The 27,746-nt window shown below is 38.4% G+C and overlaps 1 protein-coding gene across 1 annotated transcript in view; it reads left to right on the top strand.

Moving 5' to 3' along the window:
- The window catches only part of LOC150104484 (RIMS-binding protein 2-like), a 635,427-nt gene that overhangs the window by 251,956 nt on the left and 355,725 nt on the right, over positions 1 to 27,746 (top strand). The gene's annotated exons all lie outside the window — the stretch shown is intronic.

A 27,746-nucleotide genomic window follows, 5' to 3' on the forward strand; every position in this document is an offset into this window, starting at 1 on the left:
TATAGACCTGGTAATGTGGATGGTGGTGATAGTGAAATGTATAGTCAAATAAGCCAAGCAAATAAGAAAAGGGTGATCATTATGGGTGATTTTAATTATGGCAATATAGACTGGAATGAAGAGATAGCAACTGGAAGTAAAGAAAATGAGTTTCTTGAGTTTTTGAGGGATAACTACCTCAGACAGTATGTAACAGAGGGCACAAGAGGATTAAGGGTCTTGGATTTGGTCATCTCATCGGAGGATGTAATTATCAATGAGGTATCAAATCATCCACCAATTGGTGAAAGTGACCATGAGGTGATTACTTGGGTGGTTGCCAGCAGTGCAAGGACCCCTGTGAAAAAAGGGTATATGTGGAACTACAAGGGGGGTGATTATGAAGAGCTCAGGAGACAGCTTGCAGGTGTAGCATGGAATGAGGAGTTAGCTGGAAAAGAGATCAATGCAGCTTGGGGGATTTTCAAAAAATATTTAGTGGATGCAATGTCTAAATGTATACCACGGGTGAGAAGGTTAAATAAGTTAGGTGTGAGATGGATGAATAAAGAGATTAAGCATGCAATACAGAGAAAAAGGGCATTGTGGAGGCAGCATAAGAGAAGTGGAAGTAACCAATTTCATGAGTTCTACAAAGACCAGGCAAGGAGAGTGACTTGGTTGGTGAGAGTAGCTAAAGAGAGGTATGAACAGCAGTTAGCTAATGAAGCCAAAAAGAATCCTAGGGAGTTCTTTCGATATGTAGCCAGCAAAAGAAAGAATGATTATGGAAGGATGACATTGATTGGAGGAAATGGTATAAAGACAGCTGTTGCAGAATGTGTGGTGGAGATACTTAATGTGCAGTTCATAAAGATCTTTCAATCTTGTGAATGTGACTTCATGGAGAGATTAAGAGCAGTTGATGATGGGGAGGAGAGACTGACTATAAGTGAGCAAGAGGTGTTTGGGGAGTTGAGTAAACTAGATGTAAATAAGGCTGTGGGACTTGATAATATATCACCGCGTATTCTGAAGGAATGTGCCAGAGAGTTGACACCTGCCTTGACATATTTTTTTAATACGAGTCTTGCACTTGGTCAAGTCCCTAAAGAGTGGAAGGAGGGCAAGATTGTGCCACTTCATAAAGGAGGTGATCGAACTCAAGCATCAAACTATAGGCCTATCTGTGTGTCGGGTGTTGTGGTTAAGTTGTTGGAGAAGCTTGTGAGAGCTAGAATCCAGAGTTGGGTTGACAACAATGGTATAATCTTTGATGGACAGCATGGATTTGCTAAAGGGAGGTCGTGTTTTAGTAATCTACTTACTTATTACAATAAAGTGACTGCTTCCTTGGACAGAGGAGAAGGATACACAGTAATATACTTGGATTTCGCAAAAGCTTTTGATAGAGTGCCTCATGATAAGTTGACAGTCAAACTAGAGCAGATGGGGTTGGATATTAGATTAGTGCATTGGATTGGAGACTGGCTATCTGATAGGTATCAACAAGTTGTGTATGGGGGTGCAATATCCAGGAAAAGGAAAGTCACTAGTGGAGTGCCTCAGGGATCTGTTTTAGGGCCATTACTATTTAACTTGTATATTAATGATATTGGCGAAGATTTGGATGGAGATATTCAGTTGTTTGCAGATGATGCAAAGTTGGGAAGAACCATAAAGAGTAGTGAAGATGTTGTGGCCTTGCAAGAAGACTTGAATAAATTGAGTGATTGGGCAAGCAAATGGGGGTGTGAGTTCAATGTTGCAAAATGTAAGGTTTTAAAATTTGGAAAACAAAGATGGGATGCAGAATTTATGCTTGGTAAGAATATATTGTTGGAAGTAGAGGAAATAAGAGATCTGGGAGTGATAGTGGATAAGGATCTAAAATTTAGGGGTCACATCGCCAAAATTGTGAAGACAACACAAAGACTTCTGGGAATGATGAGGAGGACACTGACGTGTAGAAGTAGGGAGATTCTTGTTCCATTGTATAAGGCTTTGATTAGGCCACACATGGACTATTGTGCCCAGATTTGGTCACCTGGTTTTCAGAAGGATGAGGAGATGTTGGAAAGGGTCCAAAGGCGACTGACTAAGGTAGTTTCTGACCTCTGGAATGTCGAGTATGAGGAAAGATTGAAAAGATGTAATTTGCAGAGACTAGTGGAGAGAAGGAAGAGGGGAGATATGATAGAGACCTACAAGTTGGTAAGGGGTTGCTATAGGATCAATGGTGGAGAAGTTCTACAGCGAATAGTGGGAGATCAGGGGAGAACCAGAGGTCATCCCTGGAAACTGTATAAAGAGGGTGTGAGTAGGGGAGTGAGAGGCAGGTTTTTTTCGTGCAGAGTTGTGAATGATTGGAATGCCTTGCCTGAGAGTGTGGTGTCTGCAAGGAGTTTGAATGTGTTTAAGACCCGGTATGATGAGATGTGTGTGAGATAAAAGGACCTCCTAGATGAGTCTTTGACTCCATGAGGTCTTGTTTAATAATAATAATAATAATAATCTGCGTATTTTTTTTATAATCAAGTGAACAATAGAGCTGAATAATGGAAATGGCTATTCAGTAATGTTGCTAGACATTGCAAAAGCATTTGACAAGATTCCACATAGAACTCGACTGCATAAATTGGAGTAAATGGGGATGGATATGAATCTGGTAATTTGGATTATAGGATGGATGGTTGATGTACAGATATTAAAAAGTGATTTATGGAGGAGTTGAGTCCAGGAGACAGCAAGTGACTGGTGGGGTACCATAGGGCTTTATACTCGGTCCTCTGTTGTTTAATTTGTATATCAGTGATACAGGAAATGATTTGATAGAAAATATTTAGGTGTTCGCTGATGATGCTAAACTAGGAAGAGCAATGGTAAATGAAGGTGATGTAGAGATACTGTAGCTTTTCTGACTAAGCAGGACACAGCTTCTGATCACTTTGGGAAGAGATCAGAAGCTGTGTACTATATTGATGGAACTGAACTGCAGGAAACTGATGAGACCAAGGACTTAGTGTGATTGTGGACAGGAGTTGAAGTTTAGAGGGCATATTGTGGAGGTAACCAAAACAGCACATCAGATGATGTGGTAGTTGAAAAAAACAAGCTAACAAGCAGAGATAGAGAGGTTATTGTTCCTCTATGAGAATAGATTGATGATCTGAGGAGACATGATAGAAGCATTTAAGTTATTAAAGGGGTTTTATAGGATTGACACTGAAGACATTTCTCCATACATTGAAGAAGGGAGAGAAGACAGTGTTACCAGTGGAAGTTGTGTAAGAGGAGTGTGGTTATCAAGGGTTTTGGGATTGGGTTTTTTGCTGGAAGGTGGTGAATGGGTGGAATGGATTTCCAGAGGTGGTTGTAGGTGTCTCATCAGTGGAGAGTTTAAGGATGGTATGATAGGTATTGTGTGAATGATGGCTAGTGAGTGAATGAATAGATCTCATACAATGAGTCTTCTGTCTCTGTGAAGATACCTGTATAGTATTAATAAATTATTATTATTACGTGACATCTCCAAGGATTCCAAACACTCATCTTGGGACGGCACCTACTCTACAACTCTCCATATCCACCACTTAATCTACCAACTACAGGAAACTGCCACTACTATCATCACCTACACCAATGTCATCTACTGCCCACCACCACTAGTATTTTTTTGTCTGTAAATTGCATGTGTTCTCAAGGTCGATTTGTCTGTATATGGGATGAAAAACCAAGTTTCCTGGAGAAAAAAATCCTGCTACCTCCATATGAGATCGGCTAACTCACCTTCAATTGAAAAAAAACCATATAAAGATTCCTGTCATCATGACGAGAATCAAACTTAGGCCTCTTCTAACTGAAGATTGCAACATACTGTCATTCTTCCAATTGTGCAATGGAGGCTTACATATAATTTTTTCTTTTGTTGTTTATTTTGGTAATTTACTTTTATTTTGCTAGTGGTAGTGTTGGCTCACCCCTCCTATCATGGGATTATTTAAGAAAACATTAATAAGATTGCTAGTAACACAGTAAATATCTCCACTATGGGGTTTCAGCTGCATGACAGCCAAAAATTTATAGTGGCTTAGTTACAGCATTTGCTGGTGTCATAGAATTGCTTCAATATCACAGAATTATTTTAACTAGAAATTAGCCCAAAATTTTCTGAGCAGCAGCTGCGAATTTCCCTATCAAATATAGGTGGAACATCGTAAGATAAAATAATAAAAATGAATTTAGCATAAAAACTGAACATATAGAAAATCAAATGCAAACATATGAAACCTCAACAAGGAGAAATCAGAAGCTCCACATATCAAATAAAGCATCCTGAAGAACTTGGTATCCAGGCAAGATCATCGAATGCAAGGATGAATTAATCAAAAAATTGAGGATAAACAGAAGAAATTGAAAGATGAACTAAAAAAAAAGAATGAAAAATCTAAAAGAAGAAGAAATGATAAAAAATACAAAGATAGATAGGGAGATTTGCAAATGAAGAAACCTCAGGCTTACAGAAGTTCATGGATTATGAGGAGCCATCTTATACTGTTAAAGAGAAAGAGTGGGATACAGGTAAAGAAAAAATAAAGTTCACAAATCCAAAGTTCTCTTAATATGATTAACATTTACACATAAAGAAAAAGTAGTTCCAAATCAAGAACAGAATCCATGAAATTGAAATAATGGCATGCTTGCCATTATTTTAATTTCATGCAAATACAAAAAACTTGAAAAGAATTAACAAGAAGGAGGATACACAGTTGTTCCTTCAAAAATTGAAGACACCATCAGACTCATCAAAAATCTGGAGGTTAAAGATTTATTTATCATTCACACCTCACTAATCATATCATTTTCTTTCTGTGTTGCCTCATTAAATATATATTTGAATTTCATAGTCCAGTTAAACAAAAAGCTGTATGAAAAGTTATGATATGCTATAATATTAGGCAGTTGTTTTGGCATACTTCGGCAGATATATAAAAATCTTATCAGATAGATACCTGTCTGTGTTGTATCAGAGATTTGAAACATTCTGACTGGTCTGGAGTAGGAGTTCTTATTCTTGACCCTCTCCTTGGGTCACTCTGCAATATCTAAAGGGATGCAGAAGGTGATTCTTGACAATAGACTGGAAGTGCTGTAGATGTGTAATAAGGTTTATAAATGTCATGATACACCCAGTGGAACAGTTAGATGAAAATTCTTCCCTGAATTGCAGTCATACTTATATGTATGATGCCCACTACTATACAGCATCTGGAAATTGGAAATGTGTTCAAAACACCATTAGATAAAATGGGAGCTGAGCCATCTTAGGCATCTCCTTTACATACGTAAAGGTGAATCAATACAAGGATAAATAGTTTTAGATCTGATCGTTTCAACAGAGGATGCGGATTATGATTGGGGTTTCACACCTCTCCAGTTGAGGATTGAGGAGCGTGATCACCTGGGTTGTGGCCAGCCATATGAAGATTTTTGTGAGGAAAGAATATATGTGGAATTAAAAGGCTGGTGAATCTGAAAAGCTTAAGAGACAGCTTGGAGCTGTAGCATGGAATGAGGAGTTGAATTGAAATAAACGCTATTTGAGAATTGACAAAGAGATTGCATTAATTTAATAGCATTTGTGTGTGAATGTATTCCGAAAGTTTAAAGGTTTTATAACATATGTGTCAAATGGATGAATGAGAGGATTAAGCTTGAAATCTGGAAGAAAGTACATTGCAGGCACCACAAGATGAATAATAATAATTATTATTGATGGAAGGTTTTTTTCACTTGGCTATGCTACCAGTTATATATTTGGCTTAATCCTTTATCCAAGTGTAAAGAAACAAAGTTTGTGCCTGAAGTATTTTCAGGACTGAGGCAACTCGTGGTAAAAGGTGGTATAAGTTCTGATCACTTGCCTTAGTATCTTTGCTTAGTACCTTTGTTTTGCATTATGGGATACTAAGGCAAGTGATCAGAACTTATACCACCTTTACCATGAGTTGCCCCAGTCCTGAAAATACTTCAGGCACAAACTTTGTTTGCTTACACTTGGATAAAGGATTAAACCAAATATATAATTATTATTATTATTATTATGGGCAACTCCATGGAGTCCTTAGACTTATTGAGGGAGGCCCTAAACATCATGTCAAGAACTATTCAGCATTCGCACCGTATCTATCATACCTTGCTTTGAACTCATTCATAGTCATGGCATCCACATCAGATTCTGGCAGCTTATTCCACTCATTCACCACTCTCCAAGTAAAAAACCAGTTGTAACCTACTTGCTAACCACACTTTTGCTCAGTTTCTATGGAGATGATTTCAAGGCTTGATAAAGAGGAACAATAACCTGCTTGTCTCTGCTCATCAAAGTATTCTTCAGTAACCAAGTGATCTGATGAGCTGCTTTAGCCACTTTTACTATGTGCCCCCTAAACTTCATCTCCCTATCCACCAACACTCCCAAGTCTCTGGCTTTGTCAATTTCCTGGAGTAGAGTTCCACCAATGTGGTATACTGCTGATAATCTTTTCACCCTAAATGCATAACCTTACACTTTGCCACATTAAACTGACATCCATTCTCCTTAGCCCAGTCTGCCAATCTATCCAAATCATCCTGCAAAATTTTGACATGTGTATTCACTGTTGCCCTACCCAACTTGGCATCATCAGTAAATAATTGAACAGTTGCTCTCAGATCCTTTCCTATATCATTAATGAACAAATTAAGTAGCAAGTGGTCTATGTGGTATCCTGTCAAAGGCCTTTGCGAAGTCCATCAGTAACACTGTAAACCCATTATCCTTATCCAGTTGAGCCGTCACTGTTTTATAAAACGTGAGCAAGTTACTGAGGCGTGATCTGACCTTCACAAAACCATGCTGCCCATACAGTATCCCATTTCCATCTATCCATTCCTGTATTTTGCTCTTGACCAACTTCTCCAATACCTTGACAATGACTCCTGATGTGCTGATCGGTCGGTAATTTGCAACAGCAGTTTTGTAACCTCCTTTATGCAGTGGAACTATTTTCCCTCTTTCCACCTCCTCAGTAGTGACCCAGAGCTGAGTCTTAGATTAAACAATATGGTCAAGGGTGCTGACAATTCCTTTGCTGCGTCATGTAAGACTCGAGCTGGTATACCATCTAATCCCACAGATGTATTCACATTAAGGTTTTGTAATATGCTATTTACCTCCATTTCATTCACATCAGTTCCCGTATATGCCATCGGTTCCCTCATTCCTGTAATATCACTTCCTGGATGGTATACTCTTGCACTTTGTAATTCTACTATTTCGACTGATTCAGTTACCTCCCTACCATCGGCATTCCTTAAAATCATTCTGCTGTATACATTTTTTCTTTTACTTGCAGCATATTGAAAGAACTGTTTGGCCTTCATTGCTAACTTCCTTTCATGAACTGCGTTTGCTTTTCTCATCACACTAGTTACCCTTCAGTAATCAGTTGCATTAGAGTATACATAGAAGACCAGGAGAGTGACTCAGTTGGTAAGAACAGCAGTACAAGCAGAAATATTAGCAAATTGTTACAAGAAAAAAGCCTAGGGAGTTTTTTTATATGTGGCAAGCGCAAAGTGGTAGATTGGTAATTGCTGCAGAGAACTTAGTTGAGGTATTCACTGAGCAGTTCATCAGAAGTTCAAGTATATAGAATGAAATAAGAGATTTACTGCTGAGCAAGCAAGAAGTATATGAGGAGTTAATTAAGCTAGATGCTTATAAGGCAATACGACTTGATGACATATCACCCTTGGCCTACCAGTTTAACAAGAGTCTTTTAAAAGCACAAGTCCCAAACAAGTGGAAGGAAAGTGAAATTCCACTTCACAGAGGTGGTGATAAGGCTAAAGCTTATCACCACCAATTATAGGACTGTCTATCTTAACAATACCTTAACTACAACTCCAGTCTAATCTGGAGTTGTAGTTAAGGTATTGGAGAGGTTGGTAAGAGATAGGATACAAAAGCAAAAGTGGCTGATAACAGTGGTATTCTTTGTAATTATCATCATGGGTTTGTTGAAGGAAGGTCATGTTTTACCAACTTTTATAGCATAAAGAAGTTTCTATTTATCTTCTATTTATACTGTAATGCAACTGATTATTACCATTATCAGTTACCATCATCAGTACAAGGCACAGGCCAAAAGGATAACTAGTGTGATGAGAAAAGCAAAAGCAAGGTGATGAATGTATTTGGACAAGGGAGATGCATACACAGTGATATACTTTGATTTTGCTATGAATTTTGAAAGGTTGCCACACCACAAGTTGGTAACTAAACTGAGGCAAATGGGATTGGATGATAGACTAGTGATTTGGATAGGTAACTGACTATTATATAGGTATCAGCAAGTTGTGTATTGGAGGGGCACTATCTCGAAAGAGAAAAGTCACTAGTGGTGTGCCACAGGGGTTTGTTTAGGGGCCATTGTTATCTTCATCAACATGCTTTCAGGGATTTAGGCCCAGTGGCCTCTTCCAATCTCTTTCCGTCTTTTCCTTGTTCTATATCCTCCAACTGGGTGGCACGTGAGTATTTTTTTAGGTAGTCTTGAACTGTCAATTCTTTCGATATGTTCAATCCACTTCTTTCAGGATTCATATACATTGTAGAATACTGAGTCTATTTTTAGTTCTTAACGTATTTCTGTGGTTTTTTTTTATCCCAGAGAGTATACCCTGCTGTCCTTCACAGGAATTTAATTTCTCCAGTTTCTGGAGAAAAAACTTGACTACTTCTTGTAAAGTTTTTCTTTTTTCTTCTGCAGTTTTTATGGTCTATAATTCACTTCCGTACAGTAGAGAAGATATAAACTCATTTATGTATGCTTTTGCACTTAGTTAGGTTTGCAAATATTATCAATCGTTCATGTTATCTTTAGAAAGTTTGAAATTTTGATATCAATGTCATCTTCTTTTGTATATGATACAGTACATCCAAGTTATTTGAAGCAGTTAATTTGTTCTGAAATTTTATTTTGAATCATGGTTTTACTTCTGGCTGGAGATGGTCCTTTAAAAGCCATGATTTTTATTTTGTCTGTTGATATTTGCATTCGAAATTTTTTAGCAATTATGTTTAAGGAGTATATTGATCTCTGGAGTTCATTTTTGCTTCTTGCAAACAAAAGAGTATTAAGTATAGTTCCATGATCCAGTTTAAATGCTGGCTTTATGTGTTATTTAATTTGTTTCTTAATGATATTGGAATGGGTTTAACTGGTGATATGTTTGCAGATGATACAAAGCTGGATGAGGAGAGTGATGACGAATCAAGCAAATGTTGTTGCCTTACAGGAGGGCTTCAATAGATTGTATGAGTGGGCAACAGTATGGAATTGTCAATTTAATATTGGCATGTAATGTTCTGAAATTTGCTAGGCAACAATGGGATGCAAAGTATACACTTCGTGGGGAAATTTTGTGGAAGTTTAAGAGACAATAGATGTTAAGGTAGTGGTGGACAAGGGTCTGAAGTTCAGAGGTCACATTACATAAGTTGTAATTCATCACATCAGATTATGGTAATAATGCAAAGGACCTTAATGTGCAGAAAGAAAGAGAATCTGATTCCATTGTATAAGAACTTTCTAAAGCCTCGTGTGACTTATTGTGCAAAGATTTCATCTCTGGTGTTCATGGTGATGAGGATATACTGGAAAGGGTCCAGAGATGATTGACTCAGCTGATAACTAGTCTTTGGGATGTGGGATATGAAGACGGATTGAGGGAATGCTGCTTGCAAAGTTTTCTGAATGGAAAGCAGAGAGGGTGAGATGAGTGAGACATTTAAGTTGGTAAAGAATAGTTACTGGAAGAAATATTTTTCATAGAATAGGAGAAGGGGGGGTTAAACAAGGAGACACCCCTGGAAGTTGTAAAAGTAGGGTGTGAGCAAGGAGCAGTTTCTTTGCATGGAGAGTTGTTGGTGGAATGCACTGCCTGACACTGTGGTGAATGCAGATACATTGAATGAATTTAAAGCATGGATTTATGGGCTCTGTGTCTATCAGTATGTACCTCCCACAATGAGCCTGATTCCATGGGGATCTGGTGTTAATGATAATAATAATAATAATATGTACAGTTAAAAATATGTCTTGACAGTGTTCATCTAGCAGATTTATGGAAGATTCATAACCCTAATCTCCAGGCTTACACTTACATTAATCAAAGTATGGTTCTGGTCTTGTTCAAATTTATATCTCTTCTTCCCTTATAAACAGAGTACTACGGGTAAAACATCCTGATATCAACGTGTCAGATTATAATCCAGTTCTACTTAAATTCCACTATATGGAATAATCAGAGATCAGTTCTGGACTATGGAAACTTTCATCAGATTTCCCATTAAACTTTTCAACCAAATTATTTTCCTCTGTTCTAATTGGAATAATATTACCTGTAACTTTATCCAATCTAATATCCAACCCCACCCGCTCTAGTTTGACCATCAATTTATCATTCAGTAATCTATCAAAAGGTTTTGCAAAATTTAAGTATATTACTGTCTATCCCTGTCTTGTGTACAAGGAAGCTGTCACCTTATTGTAATAATTAAGTAGATTACTAAAAGATGACCTCCTTTTAGCTGTCCATGAAAGATAATGCCATTGTTGTCAATCCAGTTCTGAATCCTAGGTCTCACCAGCTTCTCCAACAGCATAACTTCTTTGAATTTCATAATTGAAATTCAAAGAAGGAATAAAGCAAAATATGATTGACTGAGGAAAGGAACATGCTTACTTCAAAAGTTAAGAAGTTCAAAGGCATATACACATACCTGCCACTGATTTAAAAAAAAAAAAAAAAAAAAAAAAAAAAAAAAAAAAAAAAATCAGCTAACGCCTTTTTATTCCCGTATATACGGGAGTAGGCGAGGCCATTTAGCCCTATCTAACTTTTGGAGACTGAGTGGGCAGTTCAATCTCCACTGGTACCCAATCAGAGACAGATGGCCCAAGGCTATCACTAATTAAGCAATACGCAGTGAAGAGAGACGGCTCAAATGTGCCGCCATCTCGTGGTCTCTAACCCTAACACAATATATTTTAATGTCTGAAATAATGTGGGTTCTACGGTCGATTTTCTTGAGTTTACAGGACGAAAAACCCGAGTTTCCGGGAGGAAAAACCTGCTTGCCCGTGCCAGAGATCGACTAACTCGGGAACCGGTCGAAAAAAGGCTTAGAAAAATTTCCTCTAGTCGCCGACTAGACTCGAAACCAAGACTTCCTTCGTGCGGCCTAGCGCGATGGTGTGCAAACGCCACATCCACTGAGCTACACAGGCTCCTCTGAATTAGAAACCTTGCAGAAATCACTGATTTCCATATAGGCATGTAACTGACAGTATCAGTTCTCTTCAATTCTCTGTGCATAGTTCAGTGAGATATGGGTGGAAAACAGCCTTCCTTAAATGCTTTGGTCAGTTGCTGCAGCTATGAAGTTCTGTTTGTCCGTACAGGTCTTCTCAGATGACGGAGATCTCGTTCCTAACAGACTGTCTTAGGATCACAGTTATTGCTCTTATACAAGCAATGCTGGTTATTTTCCCACTGATATTTCACCTGTTGAGAAACCAGTCAGCTCTACTGTTTTCAAAAACATGACTCCAGCTAGAGGGACACCCACAATGATTTCTTTATCGACCTCCGAAAGATCCTTTGTGTTTCTACTATATTGGTGATTACTGACCAGCAGCATTTTTAAATAGTTGCATAGAATATGTGGTGGTGCATGTGACCACCACATATACGCTTTATGACTGACATTTACGTACATCTGCGTAAAGGTTTCTAATTCGGTGGCCAGCATGTTTATAAAGAGAGAGAGGCTGATTCTTAGCAAAATAACATGATGGTATAGAATGTAGCGATATCACCAGAAATGCCATAGAGATAGAACTAGAAAGCTAGAAAAAGTGAAAGAAAGAAATCTCAAAATAAGAATACAATAGCACTTAGCAGACAGTCTTTCATCTGCATTCTTCAATAGAGTTCACCAAAGTATGCGTAGAAAGTGCTATCACCCAGATCTGTATGGATGGTGAAAACATGTCCATCAAACAATCCTCGACTCCTTTTAAAAACACTAGGAACATTTGTTACGGGATATTGCTCCCCCATACTCAACTGGTTGATACCTATCATACACAGCCAGTCTCCAATCCATTGCACTAATCTAATATCCAAACCCACCCGCTCTATTTTGACTGTCAATTTATCATTCAGTAATCTAGCAAAAGGTTTTGCAAAATTTAAGTATATTTCTGTCTATCCATGTCTTGTGTACAAGGAAGCTGTCACCTTATTGTGATAAAAGATGACCTCCTTTTAGTAATCTAAAAGGAGGTCATCTTTTAGATTACTAAAAGATGACCTCCTTTTAGCATATCCATGCTGTCCATGAAAGATAATGCCATTGTTGTCAATCCAGTTCTGAATCCTAGTTCTCACCAGTTTTATAGTATCTTTATAAAGTTTGTTCTATTAAAAATAAAGCATATTTTTTGTTAACATGAACATATAAATTCAAAATAAAGTAGATATTTAATTTTTTAATATTTTAAATTAATTTATTAATTTTAATTAATTTATTAATTTTAATTAATTTATTTTTAATTAATTAATTAGGGGTACTTGGTAATAATGAAAATTTAAGAAGGGGTCCGCGGATATCTGAAGTTTGAGAAACACTGCCTTAATGCATAGCATTATACATGTCCGCAAGGAAATGTGCTTTGCATTATGAGAGATACTGAGAGAAAGAGTGATGAGAGTTTGTTCAACCTTTACCACAAATTGCCTCGGTCCCGAAGATGCTTCAGGTGCAAACTTTGTTTGCTTACACTTGGATAAAGGATTAAACTAAATTTATTATAGTAGAACAGTTTGGAATGAAAATTTCCATAGATAAAACTAAAACAATGGCATTTTGTGGACAAACTCCAGTTAGAAGCAAAACAGTTATTAATAATAAAATAATGGAACAGATAAATACTTCCAGTCATCTTGCATGTGAAATATATGAAGAAAAAGACATAAAATTAAAAACTTCAAAATTTTTACAGATTATAGGCTTGATAAATAGAACACTCAACCCAAATATAGTACAAAAAGAAACACGCTTGAAAATATACAATGCTTTAGCAGTGCCCACATTATTATATGGCAGTGAAATTTGGCAATAAATAAACAAGATAAACAAAGAATAAAAACAAGTGAAATGAGATTTATGAGAAGAACTGCAAAATAGATGTTATTAGATCAAAAAAGGAACAAAGACATTTTAAAAGAACTAAAAACAAAATCAATATAAGAAAAACTAAACAATTATAAACAAAAACGGATTGAATATATAAACTGAATGCCCATTATTATTATTATTATTATTATTATTATTCAGGCCTCCATGGAGTTAAAAGACTCATCATGGTCCTTTCTAAGAAACACAAGTTTATCAAGACTCATCGAGGGAGGTCCCTCCTAGGAAACATAGTCTATCATATCACTCCTTAAATGCATTGACCATTCTCACTCTCACCACTCCATCAGGCAATGCATTCCATAGTTCAACTACCCTCCATGCAAAGAAACCACTCCTCACCCTCTTTCTCGCAGTTTCCTTTCGTAACTTCCAGGGATGGCCCCTTGTCATGACTCCTTCCGGTGTTCAACCAAGCGAAAGAACTCCCCAGTGTCAACCTTGCAACCACCTCTCAACAGTTTAAAAGTCTCAATCATATCAACTCCTCCTCCTTCTATGCACCAAAATCTGCAGTCCACACTCCCTCAGCCAATCCTCATAACTAACATTGTACAGTCCTGACACCATCTTTGTTATCTGCCTTTGTAACCTTTCCACAGTTAATTTATCCCCTTCAAATCCTGGGGACCAGATCTGAGAACAATAGTCTAAGTGTGGTCTGATCAGAGTCTTATACAACAGAATGTTAACCATTTTATCTTTGCAGGTCAGTGTCCTTCTCATTATTGCAGCAATCTTCTGCGTTACCTTCACTACCTTTGCAATATGTCCCCTAAATTTCAGGTTTCTATCAATCATCAAACCCAGATCTCTTTTCTCTCCTACTTCCTCCAGTTTAACTCCTCCCATAGAGTATGCAGCATCCCATCAATGTGTCCCAAACCTCAAGACCTTACATTTTGCTGCATTAAACCGAGACCCCCATTCATTTGCTCATCTATTTAGCTTATTCAAATCCTCTTGCAGGGCTACCACATCCGCACTATTACTAATAATCCTTCCCAGCTTCGCATCATCCGCAAACAACCGAATATCCCCTTGCAATCCACGGACATTGTCATTGATATAAAGGTTAAAACAATATAGATCCCAGTACTGAGCCCTGTGGAACCCCACTTGTAAACTTCTGCCTCTTTGATATTGCTCCACCATACACAACTCTCTGTGTATGGTGGAGCAATATCAATATCTCGGACAGCCAATCCTGAATCCAGTTGACCAATCTGACATCCAGACCCATGTGCTGCAACTTGAATATCAGCTTATCATGTGGCACTCTGTCTAATGCCTTTTGCTAAGTCTAGGAAAATGGCAGTATATGCCTTTTCCTCATCTAATGCTCTTGTAACTTTATTATAAAAAGCTGGCATATTGCTAAAACAAGAGTGCCCCTTCACAAATCCATGTTGACTCTCACAGATAACATTACCCTCATCTGTCCAATGCTGTATATGGTCCCTCACTACTATCTCCAAGATCTTGCTAACTACTGATGACACACAAACTTGCCTATAATTAGACACTTCCAGTCTGCTACCGCCCTTATGCAATGGTATTCTCTTACCTTCCTTCCGTTCCATGAGCACCTTTCCCGCAGCCAGACTTTCATTGAAATGCCAGGTCCTTAGCACATTCACTCAAAACTTGTGGTGAAATACCATCCAGTCCCACAGCTTTACTAATATCCAGCACCTCTAATCCTCGAACCTGCCCTATCCCTGTAGTGTTCAAATTGACTCCTCTAGGATGAAATACTCCAATAAAGTGTACATTGAACAATTCCACTATGTCCTCTGCATCAGTCACTCTATTCCCATTTTTATCCCACAATTTCATTCTTCCACAGTCATTTCTCCTCCTACTGGCCACATAGCTAAAAAATTCCCTAGGATTTTCCATGGATCTAAGGGCAAATCTTTTTTCATATTCCAGTTTCACCTTCCTTACCATACTAGTCACTATTCTGGCCTGTGTCTTGTACTCTTCATGCATCTTCTCTTCACCTGTCTCCTTATATCTCTTCCATAGCCTCTTTTTCGCATGTAGCTCATGTTTAATATTGTTTGTCATCCACTTTACTCCAAATTGTGTCCTCTTCTTCACACGTGGAAAACAGCTTACCATTGCTGCTAACAAATATTCCTTCACAATTTCCCAAGCACTAATGATATCCTGGCTTTCGAATTCCTCCCTCCATGAAACTTTCCCAAGTTCATGTAGACTATTATAATCACCTGCTTTATAATTCCACATACGTTCCTGTCTCTTTGATACTCCTGCATGTCTATTCATTTTCCAAGTCAAAACCATATGGTCACTCTCTCCAGCTGGTGGGAGAAATGTCATCTCAGTTATTATCAGCTCTTCTGATACTATAACCAAATCCAAAACTGTTGAACCTCTTGTTCCCTATGTTACATGTTGCCTAAGACATTTGTCCCTCTAGAATTCTAGAAATTCCATTCCCTTATTCCTACATGCATCTTCCTTTTCCCAATCTATACTGCTGTAGTTAAAAACTCACATAACAATCGTTCTTCTTGCACTTGCAAGAAGAACGATTGGTCTGTAGCAACACACCACTAATCCTAAACAAATACTAAAATACAAGTCAATTGGAAAGAGAAGGCAAGGTAGATCTCAAAAAAGGGTATTGAATGGATAATGAGACTGGAACAGACCAATTTGGTCTATACCTGTAATTAGTGTTATGATGATGATGATATCTTATTTAACCAAAGTGCATGACTTTACATTTACTAACACTAAGTTGATATCCATTTTCACATGCCCATAATTCCAGCCTATTCAAATCATTCCGCAAGCACTGCATATCAGCTGTATTCCTGATTACTCTGCCTATGTTTGTATCATCAGCAAACAGTCATCGCCTGTCAAATCCTTCCCAATGTCATTAACGTAAAGATTTAGTAACAACAGACCAAAAATTTATCCATGTCATATAACTGGTCACCTTAAATCTTGCAGACACATTCTCTGTATACCACTGTTTAATATCTGTCAGCCATCCTCTTATTCAGGCTAACATTATATGATCCAAACCATATTTTCCAATATATGTAACAGCCTTACATGCTGTCAAAAGCCTCAGCAAAGTCTAAACGTATCATGGTGTATCCATGCTCCTTGTCTAACTCAAAGATAACATTATTATAAAATGTCAGCGTGTTGCTCAAACATGAGCTTCCCTTAGTAAACCCATGTTGTTCATTGCATAGTCTGCTCACATACAGAAATTATTAACACCTGTCTTGGATACATCGGTCTTTGCACTGCCCTTTTACAAGGATCTTAAACACACAAAAACTCCTTGCAGATGCCACACTCTCAGGCAAGGCATTCCAATCATTCACAACTCTGCACGAAAAAAAACCTACATCTCACTCCCCTACTCATACCCTCTTTATATAGGGATAACCTCTAGTTCTCCCTGATCTCTCACTATTCTCTGTAGAACTTCTCCACCATTGATATTATAACAACCCCCTTACGAACTTGTAGGTCTCTATCATATCTCCCCTCTTCCTCCTCTCCACCAGACTCTGCAAATTACATCTTCTCATTCTATCCTCATACTCAACATTATAGAGGTCAGAAACTACCTTAGTCAGTCGCCTTTGGATCCTTTCCAACATCTCTTCATCCTTCTGAAAACCAGGTGACCAAATCTGGGCACAATAGTCCATTTGTGGCCTAATCAAAGCCTTATACAACAGAACAAGAATCTCCCTACTTCTACACGTCAGTGTCCTCCGCATCATTCCCAGAAGCCTTTGTGTTGTCTTCACAATTTTCACAATGTGTCCCCTAAATTTTAGATCCTTGTCTACTATCACCCCCATATCTCTTATTTCCTCTACCTCCAACAATATATTCTCACCAAGCATAAATTCTGCATCCCATCTATGTTTTCCAAATTTTAAAACCTTACATTTTGCAACATTGAACTCACATCCCCATTTCCGTGCCCGATCATTCAATTTATTCAAGTCATCTTGCAAGGTCACAACATCTTCACTACTCTTTATGGTTTGTCCCAACTTTGCGTCATCTGCAAACAACTGAATATCTCCATCCAAATCTTTGCCAATATCATTAATATACAAGTTAAAAAGTAATGGCCCTAAAACAGACCCCTGAGGCACTCCACTAGTGACTTTCCTTTTCCTGGATATCGCACCACCATACACAACTTGTTGATACCTATCAGATAGCCAGTCTCCAATCCAATGCACTAATCTAATATCCAACCCCATCTTCTCTAGTTTGACTGTCAACTTATCATGATGTACTCTATCAAAAACCTTTGCAATATCCAAGAATATTGCTATGTATCCTTCTCCTCTGTCCAAGGAAGCAGTCACTTTATTGTAATAAGTAAGTAGATTACTAAAACATGACCTCCCTTTAGCAATTCATACTGTCCATCAAAGATAATACCATTGTTGTCAACCGAACTCTGGATCCTAGTTCTCACAAGCTTCTCCAACAACTTAACCACAACACCTGACACACAGATAAGCCTATAGTTTGATGCTTGAGTTTGATCACCTCCTTTATGAAGTGACACAATCTTGTCCTCCTTCCACTCCTTAGGAACTTGAACAAGTGCAAGACTCGTAGTAAAAAAATATGTCAAGGAAGGTGTTAACTCCCTGGCACATTCCTTCAGAATACGCAGTGATATATTATCAACTCCCAGAGCCTTATTTGCATCTAGTTTACTCAACTCCCCATACACCTCTTGCTCACTTACAGTCAGTCTCTCCTCTCCATCATCAACTGCTCTCAATCTCTCCATGAAGTCACATTCACAAGGTTGAAAGATCTTTATGAACTGTTCATTAAGTATCTCCACCACACATTCTGCAACAGCTGTCTTTATACCATTTTCTCCAATCAATGTCATCCTTCCATAATCATTCTTTCTTTTGCTGACTACTTATCAAAAGAACTCCTAGGATTCGTTTTGGTTTCATTAGTTAACTGCTGTTCTCTTTACTTACTCTCACCAACCAAGTCATCCTCCTTGCCTGGTCTTTGTAGGCCTCATGAAATTGGTTATTTCCACTTCTCTTATTCTGCCTCCACAATGCCCTTTTTTTCTGTATCGCATGCTTAATCTCTTTATTCATCCATCTCACACCTATCTTATTTAACCTTCTCACCCTTGGAATACATTTAGACATTGCATCTACTAGATAGTTTTTGAAAAAAATCCCCCATGCTGCATTGATCTCTTTTCCAGCTAACTCTTCATTCCACGCTACACCCGCAAGCTGTCTCCTGAGCTCTTCATAATCATCCCCCTTGTAGTTCCACATATACCGTTTTCTTTCAGAGGCCTTCACACTGCTGGCAAGCACACAGGTAATCACCTCATGGTCACCCTCACCAGTTGGTGGGTGATTTCGCACTTCATTTATAATTACATCCTCTGATGAGATGATCATCTCCAAGACCCTCAATCCTCGTGTGCCCTCTGTTACATACTGTCCAAAGTAATTATCCCTCAAAAACTCACTTTCTTAACTTCTGGTTGCTATCCTATCATTCCAGTCTATATTGCCATAATTAAAATCATCCATAATGATCATCCTTTTCTTATTTGCTTGACTAATTTGACTATACATTTCACTATCACCACCATCCACATTACCTGGTCACCAAGTATTTCATTCTATTCAACTCTATCTCAACTATACTGCCTCAAAACCACTGGCACTACTTCCCTCTTACATGTCTACTTTGTATAACTCTTTCTCTATCATCAATAGCACTCCCTCCCCCCATATTTTTACCTTTTCTATTCTCACGAAACACATTATATCCTTCCATCTCTATTCCTGTCAGGATGTCATCCTCTTCCAACCATGTCACTTATTCCGACAATCTTTGGGTGAACAGACGCAATTAGTGCAACCATTTCATCTGCCCTTGTTTCTTATACTTCTAGCATTGGTATACAAACACAACAGCTCATTTCTGGATCTACAGCTAGTTCCACTGATACCACTCACTCGATTTGATCTCTCCATGCTAGACTGGAGCTATTTCCCTTTCTGCTTCTTCATTTTAAAACCCTTTTCAATTCCAACTGTTTCCTCTTGATCCCTGGTCATCCCATTCCTTTCCTGCCTACACATGCTCTCACCTCCTCTTGGAGCATCCACCTTTCTCACGCTGTGTATCCCTGTTTACCCTGAGCCTCCCCATTTCCCTGCTCCTCTTGCACACCCATTCTCTCATTTTCTATACTCATACCATCCACTTCACCATTCATATCCAATTCTTCAATATCTCCTGTCTTACTCTCCTGCTCTTCCACACCACTCCCCCTCTTGATCTGATTTATTCTCTCTATTCACTTCTCTACCTTCCTGCAGCAGTCTCTTCAAGCGACTCACACCATAACCACTCAAATGCAGTCCATCACTCCCATACAGCTCACTTCGTCCCTCAAAAGCATTCCACACATTAACAAACTCTACTCCTCACACATTTCAGCCAGCATATCATTCATAATCCTTGCTCTCTGCCTCATTTCACCACAGTCATACCTAGGCTTTAGAGCTATTAGAGTCATTAGTTAATTGGGATATTTAGCATAAAGCATCAGGATAGCAGTGAGCCTAACAGGCTTTTTGGACTTTATGTAAACTAATACCAGGAGCATTCGGAACAAGGTGATGGAATTTTTGGCATTGTTTAGTTTATTATGGCCAAACGTTATTGGCATTAGTAAGACATGGCTGATAGAAGATGATATATTTAGTGGGATAGGATGTGAAGGGTATAAGCAATTATTATGGAGGATTTCAACTGTGATAACATTGATTGGAAGAAAGGGAGAGGACACATTGGAGGAAGGAAATGGATTTTATGCAGTTACTAAGGAATAATTATCAGAGAAAGCATGTCAAGAAATATATTAGGGGTTTGAGAGTGCTCGTTCTAATAATAGCATCTGAGAATTTGTCTATAGCCATTATGATCACATTGCTGCCAAACAGTGAGAATAATCATATGGTCTGACCTGGGAGGTTGCTAAATGTGTGGAATTTTCAGTTAAGAGAGGGTATATGTGGAATTACCGTGCTGGTATATGGCAAGTTTAGGAAATTGGATCAGTGCTATAGCATGTGAAACTGCAAGGGCTTGATGTTGATAGTGCAAAGGAAGTGGTAAAGCAGTGTTTGAGAGAAGTAAAGAGAACTTTGAAGAATAAAGTAATAGCTGCCTGCATACCTTAAGTCAGTAGGTATTCAGTCTTCCCTTTAACTCCCATTTGATTTACTAGAGAGTAAATAAAGTGTGAGTTAAATGGATGAATATCGTCATTCAGCTGGAGCTGGGGGGAAGGTTGTGGAGGGAATTCAAGGAGGAAAGTACAAAGCACAGGCCAGAAGGGTAACCAGTGTTAAGTAAGAAAAAGTAAGAACGGCAAAAGCAGAGTACGAAAGGAAATTAGCAGTGAAGGACAAAGATAATCCCAAACAGTTCTTTTCATAGTATGCTGCAACTAAAAGGAATAATGTTTATGGCAGAATGATTTTAATGAATGCTGATGATAGGGAGCTAACTGAATCAGTTAAAATAGTAAAATTAATAAGGTGAACACTTTGCCAAAGTATATCATCAAAGTGGAGATATTGCAGTAACAAGAGGGAAGCAAAGACTTATATGTTGGAAGATTTTCCACTTGGTTATACTATAAATTAAAGATGCCAAGAAATTATATTCTTGGTTTAATCCTTTCTCCAAGCGTAAGCAAACAAAGTTTGTTCCTGAAGTGTTTTCAGGACAGGACAACTCATATATAGAGGCTAATGACTTCATCATTTGCCTTAGTATCCCATAAGGCAAAGCATATCTCCTTACGGACATGTATAATATTATGTATTTTAGGAATGGTCACTACCCAGACTGGTTTCGACCTTTATTGAGGTCCCATCAGTGGGATCCAGACGCAGAGGTGATACCAAGGTTGAAGTAATGCAGAAGTCATATTTCCATGTACGAGTAGCCAAAAGGTGTCACACCTTATTATTAAAATACTCTGGATTAGGGATAGTTGTTGGAAGTTTTTCCGCATGGTTATACTATAAATTAAAGATGCCAAGAAATTATATTCTTGGTTTAATCATTTATCCAAATGTAAATAAATAAAGTTTGTGCCTTTATCCAAGTGTATGCAAACGTTGTTTGATTACACTTCCAGCAACTGTCTCTGATCCAGAGTATTTTAATAATAAGGTGTGACACATTTTGGCTACTTGTATATGGAAATATGACTTCTGCATTACTTCAACCTTGGTATCACCTCTGGGTCTGACTCCCACAGATGAGACCTCAATCTGCTTAGCTAACACGAAAAAGCAGTCGATGGCAATGCTATCATTAGACTTGACTCAAGCATTTGATAATGTTTGGCATCCCTTTCTATTCCACATGCTCCAGCAAATTGGTAAAAAAAAAAACTGCTATCCATTATCAAAGGAGCCTATGTCAATTCAACCACCTGCCTCCTAGTTAATGGGTTACTCAGACCCTGTAAAAATTCGAAAAGGAGTCAAGCAAGCCCCTTTTAATCCACTGCTTTTTGCATTGATTCTTGAACCTTTCTTACAGGAAGTCAACAATGCACATGCTGTGCGAGGAATAACAGTTCCTTCAACTATAAAGGAAAATAAGGTATTAGATTATGCTGATGGGAACTTTGAAGAATAATGATTCTATATATATATATTTTTTTTTTTTTTTTGGTATTTTGGAAAAATTCAGCAAAAGCAGTGGATTAATTATTAATGCAGAGAAGACAAAATTAAAAGTTTACGGAAAGTGGGATCTTGGACACATTTCTTTTGGACTAACCCCTAAGAGAGAACCCCTCATTATACTTGGAATTGCCTTCTCCACTTACCCAATATTAAAAGTCCAAGAACTTATATACAAGAACATTGAAATTTTAGAAGACTGGAAAATAGGGCCACTATCCTTTTCTTCTGAAGCCATAGTACTCAAAACCATAATCTTTCCTGCTCAGTTGTACATAATAAATATTAGACATCACAGAAACTGAAGGAAAGCAATTATATAGTAAACCTGTGCAATTTTTTTAATCCAGCCGATACCAAGAAGTTAAAAAGGAATTTCTTTAATTATCAAAGAAGCATGGAGGATTTGGACTTCCAGTCTTAAAATTCTGCTACTTAAGCAATAGAGCTTCTAAAATCCATAAAATATTGCAGACTAATCACACATGCGCAGACCTTCTCTGGTACTACTTGGGTTTTCATCTTCCCTTATTTGGAGTAAATAATCTTAAAGGTCAAAAAGCTGAGATTGTTCCTGAATACTACAACACTCTGGTATTGACATTGCTTGGGATCTTGCTTAGAGAATTGCATATGGCTGCCTTCCAGTCAATACCATCAAATGGAGGTACTTCAACATTGGAGATCCAATCAGTCACATCTGCTACCGATTGGAAACAGTAGAACATGTATTCTACAGTTTCCCCTCTTGCCCTGCGTATTTGGAACAGATTATGTAATGTGTTGGGCATTCCGTTACTTACAACAGAAAAGGTTTTTTTTTTTTTTGCAATACCCATCACCTGTGAGTAATGGGAAGAGTTGATTTTCTCTTCAATTTGATTTTCATTATGGGATATCACCACCCAGACCAGTTTCGAACTTTATTGAGGCGAAAAAGTAAATGGTTGCTCATCATAGGCCTAGAGTAGTTAATATAGTGGTGCAAGAGAGAGCCTGATAGTATTGAGAGAAAGAAAAGACAGGTAGATAGTTGTTAGATAGTTTTCAAAAAGTTGTAGGTAGTTTGCCTGATTGTCTTTGGCTATATCATTATATAGCCAAAGGCAATCAGTTTTCCTTTTTCACCATTCTCATATAGATGAACAACCAAATTTATGACTGCATGGTGTAGACCACCCACATTATGCAATATTCACCAGGGGTAGATAAAATTCTGTCTATTCTTGCTATGAGAGGTTTTTTTAAATTGTCCCATCCTCGGTGGTTAGCCCCATCTGGTCAACTTTCTTGAGTTGGCCTTCTCTACTTGGGATTGCTCTCAGTCATCCCTGCAATGTGGTCTTAGAGTCTATTGCAGGGATGACTGAGAGCAATCCCAGGTAGAGAAGGCCAACTCAAGAAAGTTGACCAGATGGGGCTAACCACCAAGGTATCAGTCATCTTTGTGCTTTAGTTTCAATAGGTCTTTTGGTTGTTCATCTATATGAGATTGATGAAAATGGAAAACTGATTGTCTTAGGCTATATGATGATATAAAAGATCTGAGGCCTTTTCTCTCATACCACCAGGCTCTCTTCAATCCCTATACTAACTACTCTAGGCCTATGATGAGCAACCCTTTACTTTTTTGCCTCAGTAAAGGTCGAAACTGGTCTGGGTGGTGACCCTTCCCATAATGCATGTCTGTAAGGAGATGTGCTTTGCTTTATGGGATACTAAGGCAAGTGATGTGAAGTCATTAGCCTATATATACGAGTTGCCTGTTCTGAAAATATTTAAGGTTCAAACTTTGTGTGCTTACACTTGAATAAAGAATTAAACCAAGAATATAATTTCTTGGCATCTTTAATTTAAAGACTTATAAGGAACTGAGATAAATGAAATGGAGATGTATAGCACATTACAGAACTTAATGTGAATACAGCAATCAGATTAGACTGCATACCAGCTCGAGCTTTATGTGACGGTACTAAGGAATTGTCAGTGCCTTTGACCACATTATTCAATTTAAGTCTCAGCTCTGGTTAGTCTGAAGGGGTTGAAAGAGGGGAAAATAGTTCCATTGCATAAATGAGGCGCCAAGATAGATGCAGCAAATTACTGAGCAGTCAGCATATCAGATGTTGTTTTCAAGGTACTGGAGAATTTGGTGAAGAGCAAAACACAGGAATGGAAATAGGATACTGTATAGGGGCAGGGAGCAGCATGGTCTTGTGAGGGATAGGTCACGCCTCAGTAACTTCCTCACATTTTATAATACAATGGCTGCTGAGTTGGATAAAGATAATGGATTTACAGTGATACTGCTGGACTTTCAAAAGTCTTTGGCAGGAATTCTACTGAGTGAACTTCAGCACAGGGATGGATATAGGGTTGGTGAGATGTATAGGAGGGTGTTGATGGAGAAATATCAGGGAGCAGTTTATTCAGGAGTAGAGTCCAGAGGAAGATCTGTGACTAGTTGTGTGCTTTTATTCAGGGGAGTAGAGTCCAGTAGATGACCTGTTACTAGTAGCATCCCACAGGACTGTTCTTGGGCTGCTGCCATTTAATTTGTACATCAGTGATATAGGAAAGGATCTGAGAGGAACTGTTCAGTTCTTTGCTGATGATACAAAGTTGGGTAGAGCAATAGTTAATACAGATGATGTTTGCATTTTGCAGGATGATTCGGATAGACTGGCAGTCTGGGCAGAGGAGAAGGATATTAGTTTAATGTGGCAAAGTGTAAGGTTATGTATTTTTGGGGTGAGAAGATTACCAGCTATATACCACATTGATGAAATTGTTCTCCAGAAAATTGATGAAGCCAGAGATTTGGGATAAAGTTTAGAGGACATATTGCAAAAGTAGCTAAAGCAGTGAATCATTTTGTTACTTTGCTACTGAATAATACTCTGAAATAAAAAGCTCAATTTATTTGATAAATTGAGCTTTGATAAAAAAAAAAGAATAAAACCCCTTCTTGACTGCTGTGCACAGATCTGGTCACCTGCGTTTCTTGGTGATGAGGCAGAGGTGGATAAGGACCAATATGGTAGTAGGTCTATTGAATGAACCTTACAAGAAGAGATTGAAGATTTGTTGGGTTACAGAAACTTGTTGACAGGCAGAAAAAGGGGTGATATGATTGAGGCACTAATTATGGAAGGGTTTTTATTATTATTATTTATTTATTATTTTTATTATTTTGTGACACCTCCAAGGAGTCCAAAGACTCATTGAGGGAGGGCATCTATTCTACCACTCTCCGTGTCCACCACATAATCCACCAACTACACCGAACTGCCATTACCATCATCATCTACACCACTGCCATCTGCTGCCCACCACCATCACCACTATTATTTTTTGTGTGTAAGCGCATGTTCTGAAAGCCGATTTGTCTGTGTGCAGGATGAAAAACCCAAGTTTCCAGGAGAAAAAAACCCTGCTACCTCCATATAAGATTAGCTAATTCACCTTCAATTGAAAAAAAATCATATTAAGATTCCTCCCGTCACAACGAGAAAAGAAATTAGACCTTTTCCAATCAAAGGGTGCAACGTGGTGTCATTCTTCCAATTGTGCTATGGAGGCTTTTTCAGAACAGTTCTGGTGGTGGAAGAACTAGGTACCATCCTTGGAAACTGAGCAAGAGTGTAGTGAATGAGTAGAATAGGTTGAATAGAATAGAGTCTGTTGTGGGTGCCATGACTGTGAACGAGTTGAAAGTTACTTTTTTTTTTTTTTTTGTGGAAAATAAGACGGAACTGGGTTTTACTAGTGTTGAAGTTGACAAAGTTATCTGAGCCCCATTGGAGGATGGCTTGGAGGTCAGAATTAAGGGAAGTTGTGGTTGATGTTGGGTTGAGGTGAGTTGTGTAGAGTAGGGTTTGTCAAATGAGAGGAAGGAGTGCAATGTACTATCATCTGCAAACTGTGTATTGGGTTGGAGGTCAACTGAAGTAGGTCATTGATATACAGAAGGAAGAGGGTTGATGAGAGAACTAAACCTTGTGGGACCCCAGCATTAGTTGGATGATGAGAGGATAGGGAGCCATCTACCATCACACATAGCGTGCGTCCAGACAGAAAGCTGGCAATCCATCTGCAAAAGTCCTGAGACAGTCCAAATGATGGGAGTTTGCTTAGTAAGCCTTTGTGCCAGACCTGGTTAAAGGCTTTAGAGATATCAAGTGCAACTACTTTGGATTCACAGGATTTCTCAAGAGATGGGTGACATATGAAAGTAGATTACCTGTTGATCGTCATCGGCAGAATCCATACTGGTGATCGCTTAATAGCTGGGTACCTTCAAGGTAGAGTAGGAGTTGAGAATTTATGGTTTTCTCCTTCACTTTAGATAGGACTGAGGTGAGTAAGATAGGCCAGCGATTTGTTAGATGCCAGCAATTTGTCACCCATTTTGGGAATGGGTTGAATATAGGCCAATTATTGAAACCCAGAATCATCTGAAGTAGCATATGTGATTACATAAACAGATTGGCAGAGCAGAAGTTCCATCTCCTTTCTCAGCATAAATTTAGTTTAATCCTTTCTATCCAACTGTGTGCAAACAAAGTTTGCACCTGAAAGTATCTTCGGGACTGGGGTAAAGTGGTACAACACCGGGCAACTCCTTGCAAAGTTGGAGCAAGCTACCAATACTCTTATCTCAGTATCTCCCATAATGCAAAACACATCTCCTTGTGGATATGCATAATGTTATGCATTAAGGAAAGGGCAAGTTGGTAGCTTGCTCCACCTTTGCAAGGAGTCGTCCAGTGTTGTACCACTTTACCCCAGTCCCGAAGATACTTTCAGGCGCAAACTTTGTGTGCACACACTTGGATAGAAAGGATTAAACTAAATTTATTATAGTCTGACCAAGTGAAAAATAAACTTTCAGCATCTTTCTCTAAATCTAGAGTAATTTAATAAAAAAGTGGCACACCGTTTGGCAGCTCCTATAGGAGGAGATGACCTTGCTAATGCTTCTGCCTGGTATCTCCACTTGGGCCTGGCTCCCACTGAAGAGACCTCAATAAAGGTCGAAACTAGTCTGAGTAGTGGCCCTTCCCTTAATGCATAACATTATACATATCCACAAGGAGATACTGAGATAGGAGTGTTGGTAGCTTGCTCCACCTTTGCAAGGAGTTGCCCGGTGTTGTACCACTTTACCCCAGTCCCGAAGATACTTTCAGGTGCAAACTTTGTTTGCACACACTTGATAGAAAGAATTAAACTAAATTTATTATAGTCTGACCAAGTGAAAAATAAACTTTCAACTCCTTTCTCAGCAGTTCTATTTCATTCTCCACACATTCTGCTTTCAGCTGACATTCACACAGACAATCATGTCCATCTTACCAACCATTTCCCTCTGCCACACTGCCTAAGGCGATTTCCATATGTATATCTTTCAAATTCTCTTCACCCTTCTTGATGCTGCTGGTATCTACAAACTGGCATTCACCCATTTCTGAAATAGTGTCTCTGCTGCCTCTGAATCTCATGATTGAAATATTTACATCTTCCAGTGCTTCCCACTACCTACATTTATGCATATATATACATTCTCATTCCTCATCTGACACATTTTTAAACCACAGGATGCATACATGTCACATGTGTAACAAGCTATGAAATCACCAACTATGCTACAA

The sequence above is a fragment of the Typopeltis vanoorti genome, chromosome 7 (assembly GCF_054136105.1).
Source record: "Typopeltis vanoorti isolate ZY-2024b chromosome 7, IOZ_Tvanoo_1.0, whole genome shotgun sequence".
Classification (NCBI taxonomy): Eukaryota; Metazoa; Arthropoda; class Arachnida; order Uropygi; family Thelyphonidae; genus Typopeltis; species Typopeltis vanoorti.